The sequence below is a fragment of the Symphalangus syndactylus genome, chromosome X (assembly GCF_028878055.3).
Source record: "Symphalangus syndactylus isolate Jambi chromosome X, NHGRI_mSymSyn1-v2.1_pri, whole genome shotgun sequence".
Taxonomy (NCBI): domain Eukaryota; kingdom Metazoa; phylum Chordata; class Mammalia; order Primates; family Hylobatidae; genus Symphalangus; species Symphalangus syndactylus.
In genome coordinates, this window is record NC_072447.2 from 59,473,189 (window position 1) to 59,479,339 (window position 6,151).

The window sequence follows — 6,151 nt, forward strand, 5'->3', positions numbered from 1 at the left end:
TTACTTATATCTTCTGATAGATAAGATATTGTATCCATGAAACTAGAACAATATGGTATGAGGAAAGAACATTCGGAATACACAAAAAGTTGAAGAGCTGTTGGCAATAATATAAAAATTCAATACGAGTTTGGAAAGCACCTCAGAAAATAGAGCAAAAAGTATAAAGAATTAAAAATGAAGGAAAAAATAAGAATCCATTCAGAAGATACTAATCTGAATAACCTGTGTTAATTTTGCAGAAGAAAATTAAAGTAACTAAAATCAATTGCTGAGCTATACTTATAAGTTCTTATGCTTTACAAATTTTTTTTTAAGTTTTAGTTGTTTTTCTTATTTATAATTTAGTTTTCTTGAAGTCATGATGAAATGTAGATAGTTTAAGAGGCAAATAGGTCTATAAGACTTATGGAAAAGAGCAACAGCTGTCCCTCTCTTCTGTTCCTGTGGCCACAAATGTAAGACGGAAAAACAGAAAGGAAGACATCAGCAACAAAACGATTTCCAGAATCTTCCCAAAAATTGAAAAACTTGAATTTCCAATTTGAAAGGGCTCATTACAAAGAAGGAAGATAGAGCTACATCAAGGCAGTTTTACATTGCTTAGGTCAAATAAAAGGTTTTTCTAAAGAGAAAGAGATGAAACAGCAACAGCAAAAACTCAGCTTTTATATAAAGGATAATGAATGATTGCGGTGTTTTATTTTTCCACAGCAATGCCAGAAGCTAGAAAACAATAGAACAATGCGATCAAAATTCAAAGGAAGGCCAGGCACGGTGACTCACGCCTGTAATCCCAGCACTTTGGAAGGCCGAGGCGGGTGGATCACCTGAGGTGAGGAGTTCAAGACCAGCCTGGCCAACAGAGTGAAACCCCGTCTCTACTAAAAAATTACAAAATTAGCCAGGTGTGGTGGTTCATGCCTGTAATCCTAGCTACTCAGGAGGCTGAGGCAGGAGAATCGCTTGAACCCAGGAGGCAGAGGTTGCAGTGGGCCAAGAACGTGCCACTGTACTCCAGCCTGGGAGACAGAGAAAGACTCTGTCTCAAAAAAAAATATATATATATATATACAATATATATATATTTTTAACTATATATATATATATATATAGTCTTAAAATTTTTACCTCCCATGCCCTCTTTCTGGGGAAACTACTAGAGTATGTGCTCACTAAGAAAGATGGTAAACCAAGGAAGAGGAAGATATAAGGCAACAGGGGAACCAAGTCAAGAAGGTAGCAAAAAAAAAAAAAAAAATGCCCAAGATGGTGGCAAAGGGAGATTATAGGATGACAGTGTTCAACAGGCCTAGGGAACAAGCTGTCTATATTTAATCAGATCAGAGGTTTGTTAAGAAAGATTTCTCTTTAAAAAGACAAAACTGATGGAATATCTAATGTATTCAAATTTATTGAGAGAAGGAATGAAGAAGAGTCTGGAAGCAAAAGTATGTGTAAATACATAGAAAACTAAGGAAACAAAAGAAACAAGAAAAGTATTTATTCCAGGGGAAACACAGTTATGTAGTAAAGAAAAAGTAGTCATAGTGAGTAGTGAGTAGAGGTGGAGAGAGGGATATCTAGATAGATAGATAGATGATAGATAGATAGATAGATGATAGATAGATAGATAGATAGATAGATAGATAGATAGATAGATGATAGATAGATAGATGACACATTTTATGTAATCGCAATCTAAATTCCACCAAGTTGTTTCACAGAAGTTGGAAAACCTTACTGTAAAATTTATATGAAAATATAAAGTAGCTAAAATAACCAAATGAGGCCTCCTAGTCTGCCACTGGCCAACCTGACAGGTGCTTTGTCCTAGCTCTTTCCTGTATTTTGCTAATGGCCTCTGAGAGCACCCTCCCTGGCAGCCCTCACTGGGAACTCTCTACAGGCCCAGAGGAACAAAAGTGGCTCTAAACCCAGCACATGCACTTTGAATGAAATTAAAGCATTTAATATGAAGCACGGGAGCAGATAGTGCCAAATAGCAAGTAGTAGCTGGTACATATTTGGTGAGTAGGGAAGCACTTCCTTCTCTAGATGGAAGAAATTAGTCAATTTCAGTATGAAATGGAATACAATAAAGATATTAGTCAGCAAATGAGGGTCCCAGAAAAATTAAATCAGCACCATCAAATGGTAACCTGGAACAAGAATTCCAAAAAAGAGTTCTAAATGCTAATGTGATGATGCAGGTTCTAGAGAGGATTGTTACAGCAGAGAACAACAGAGACATTCTGTTTTGAAGACCAGTGGATCTTGACCTGATTCAGTCAACTCCCTTTAAACCTCTGGCACTAAAACCACCGCTTCATGTACTTTAAGTGGAAGACCACCAGATTTTCAGGATTTAGAAGGACCTCCTTCAGCCCTTCAAAATGAAGAAATCCGTGCGGTTGGCAAGCTAAAAAGAGACTGCTCTTTGAGTGAAAATGTTGCTGGCCAAAATAGACAGTTGATCAGGAGTGATTTCATCGTGACACCATCACCGTAAGAAGCTGTCTTCCCAACATGTTACCCGAAAATAGAACTAATCTTTTCTCTGTTCATGGCATTCTGTCATTTATCCGGTCTTCTACTCGTAGGGCTTACCAGCATATCGTGGATGAGATGGGTGAAAATCGCAGACCTGTGCAGTATGGCAGGTCTGCTGCTGCCACTTCTAATCCGCATCGTGACAACATCAGGTACGGCACTTCAAACATAGATACAAGTGAAAGAACTTCGGATGACATGACTGCTGCAGATGCAGCTTCGTTAAGACGACAGATAATCAAACTAAATAGACGCTTGCAACATCTAGAAGAGGAGAACAAAGAACGTGCCAAGAGAGAAATGGTCATGTATTCAATTACCATAGGATTGTGGCTGCTTAATAGCTGGCTCTGGCTTCGCCGCTAGAGGTAACTTCAGCTCTTAAACATACTGCCTCAACAGCTAGAAATATAGAGAACTTGCAAACTTCTTTGTTTCTGTCTTTGCATTTTATGCCGTTATATAGTCCATGCCCTGATGATGCGTTTCTTCCAGAGAGAAGGGGGGAAGGATCTATATTGTCAGAGGAAAGGTATATTCTGTCACTCAGCTGTATTCAATTTTAACCAGTTCTGCAGTAATACCTACTTAAAATTCTCCCTTTGCATGTTTTGTAAGCAGGCTCTAGTTTGTTGGGATTTTTAAAAAAGGAATTGATTTTTTGCCTCATCAGTCTGCACAACTAACTCTTTGAATGGGAGAAAGAGTGCATAGAGAATGGATTTAGAAAAGTATCTTTAAAAGAAAAACAATGTTTTATTCTGCTTTTCAAAGACTAATAGATTAAATGATTTTGTTAATAGGTGGTTTTGCACCTACATTTCAACATTAACACTTTTGAAGTCACGGTCTGGTGTCAGATTTAAGTAAATCAAACCACCTAATATTTCATGATCACCTTCATTAAGCACATGTACAGGTTAAATTAATTCATAACATTTCAACAGTTTATCTAATATGTGTGCAATATGTGTGTTCTTATTTTTATTTCGGTCTTGCAGTTGGTTTTCTATAAAGTTCATTTTTACTAAGCCCATGTGTGAATAATTTTTAAAACTACAGCATTAAGTACAAATGTAGTATATTTAATAAACTGTCAATCAAAAAATAAAACCAAATAAGGTTTGAAAAAGAAGAATAAAGTTGATAGACTTAAACTACTGACTTCAAGTCTTATTATAAAGCTTTAGTCTTTAGTAATCAAGATTGTGTGGTATTGGCATGAGGACAGACATACCTATCAATAGACTAGAAATAGACCCATGCATATATGGTTAATTAATTTTCTTAAAAGAGAGCAATGTAATTAAGTAGGAATAGGATAGTCTTTTCAGGAAATGGTGCTAAAAGCATTAGAAATCTACATGGAAATAAAAAGAATTTCAACCGTTATTTTATACTATACACAAAAATTAATTAGAAATGCATCATAAACCTCAAATAAAAGCTAAAATTATGAAATCTATAAGGAAACAAAAGAAAAGATTTCCTTAATAAGATATAAAAAGCATAGCACTCTTAAAAGTAAAACAATTTAAAAATGTAGTATAGATACAAAATGGAATACAATTCAGCCTTTAAAAGAGGGAAATTGTGTCATTTTCAACAATATAGATAAACCTGGAGGACATTATGTTAAATGAAATAAACGAGGCACAGAAAAACAAATACCACATGATCTCACTTATAAGTGAATCTAAAAGAGGTGAACTCACAGAAGTAGAGAGCAGAATGATGGTTACAAGAGGCTCAGAATGGGAGTGGATGAGAAAATGGAAGAAGCTTATCAAACTTTCAGTTAGACAGGAGGAATAAGCTTTAGTAATCTATCGTACAGAATGGTGACTATAATAAATAATAATATATTGCATATTTAAAAATAGCCACAATAGTAGATTTTAAACGTTTTCACCACAGAAAGGTAAGTATTTGAGGTGATAGGTTTGTTAATTAGCTTAATGTAATCATTCCATATTGTAAACATATACCAAAACACCACACTGAATCACATATATACAATTATTAGTCAATTAAGAATAAATTTTTTAAAAATCTAAAGAATCTTTTAAAAAGTAGATAAATTAGATGTCAAAAACTTCTCTTCTTTGAACAACATTAATATGTTTGGCTCCAAATCTCATCTCCAATTATAATCCCCTCTTGTCAAGGCAGCGGACTAGTGGGAGGTGATTGGATCATGGGGACGGTTTCCCCCAGGCTGTTCTTGTGATAGTGAGTGAGTTCTCATAAGATCTGATGCTTTAAAAGTGTTTGGCAGTTTCCCCTGTGCTCTTGCTCTCCTGCTGCCATGTAATATGTGCCTTGCTTCCCCTTTGGTTTCTGCCGTGATAGCAAGTTTCCTGCGTCCTCCGCAGCCATGTGCAACTGTGACTCAAACCTCTTTTGTTTATAAATTACCCAGTCTTGGGTAATATCTTTATAGCAGTGTGAAAATGGACTAATACGGAGAATTGGTACTGGCAGAGTCGGGTACTGCTACAAAGATAACCTGAAAATGTGGAAGCGACTTTGGAGCTTGGTAACAGGCAGAGGTTGGAACAGTTTGGAGGGCTCAGAAGAAGACAGGAAGATGCGGGAAAGTTTGGAACTTCCTAGAGACTTGTTGAATGGTTTTGACCAAAATACTGATAGTGATATAGACAATGAAGTCCAGACTGAGGTAGTCTCAGATAGAGATGAGAAACTTATTGGGAACTGGAGCAAAGGTCACTCTTGCTATGCTTTAGCAATGAGACTGGCAGCATTTTGCCCCTGATCTAGAGATCTGTGGAACTTTGGACTTGAGAGAGATGATTTAGGGTATCTGGTGGAAGAAATTTCCAAGCAGCAAAGCATTCAAGAGTTGACCTGGCTGATTCTGAAAACATTCAGTCATGTGCATTCATAAAGAGAGGGTTTGAAATTGGAACTTACATTTAAAAGGGAAGCAGAGAATAAAGGTTTGGAAAATTTGCAGCCTGACCATGTGTAGAAAAGAAAACGCATTTTCTGGGGAGGAATTCAAGCAGGCTGCAGAAATTTGCACAGGTGAAAGAAAGAGCCAATGTTAATAGCCAAGACAATGGGGAAATTGTCTCCAGGGCATGTCAGACTAGCAGCCCCTCTCATCACAGGCCCAGGGGACTAGAAGAGAAAAATGGCTTTGTGGGCCAGGCCCAGGGCCTCCCCGCCACCACTACCCACGCCCCGTCCCCGCCACCAGTGTGATATCTTGAGGAAGCACGGTGATCAAGGTCTCTCCGAATCGGATTACGACACAAAGCTGGAGAGTTGATATAACCCTGAGGTAGGACAGTAAAGGCATATTGCTGGCCTTGCCACCCAAAGGCAAATTGCTTCTGGTGGGCCTTATGGACAGGAATGGAGAAAAGGGCATTTTCCAAGGCAATGCCAAATACCAGGTACCAGGAAATGTGTTAATTTGCTCAAGCAATGAAACCACATCTGGTACAGCAGCTGCAATTGGAGCCACCACTTGGTTAAGCTAACAATAATCCACTATCTTTCTCGAAGATCCATCTGTCTTCTGCACAGGCCAAATAGGAGAGTTGAATGGGAGTGTGGTGGAAATCACCAC

General features: G+C 37.6%; 1 pseudogene; it reads left to right on the forward strand.

Annotated features, from left to right (window-relative positions):
• The first annotated feature begins 2,058 nt into the window (after nt 1–2,058).
• LOC129476192 (mitochondrial fission factor-like) lies at nt 2,059–2,982 on the forward strand (annotated as a pseudogene).
• Nucleotides 2,983–6,151: the final 3,169 nt, after the last annotated feature.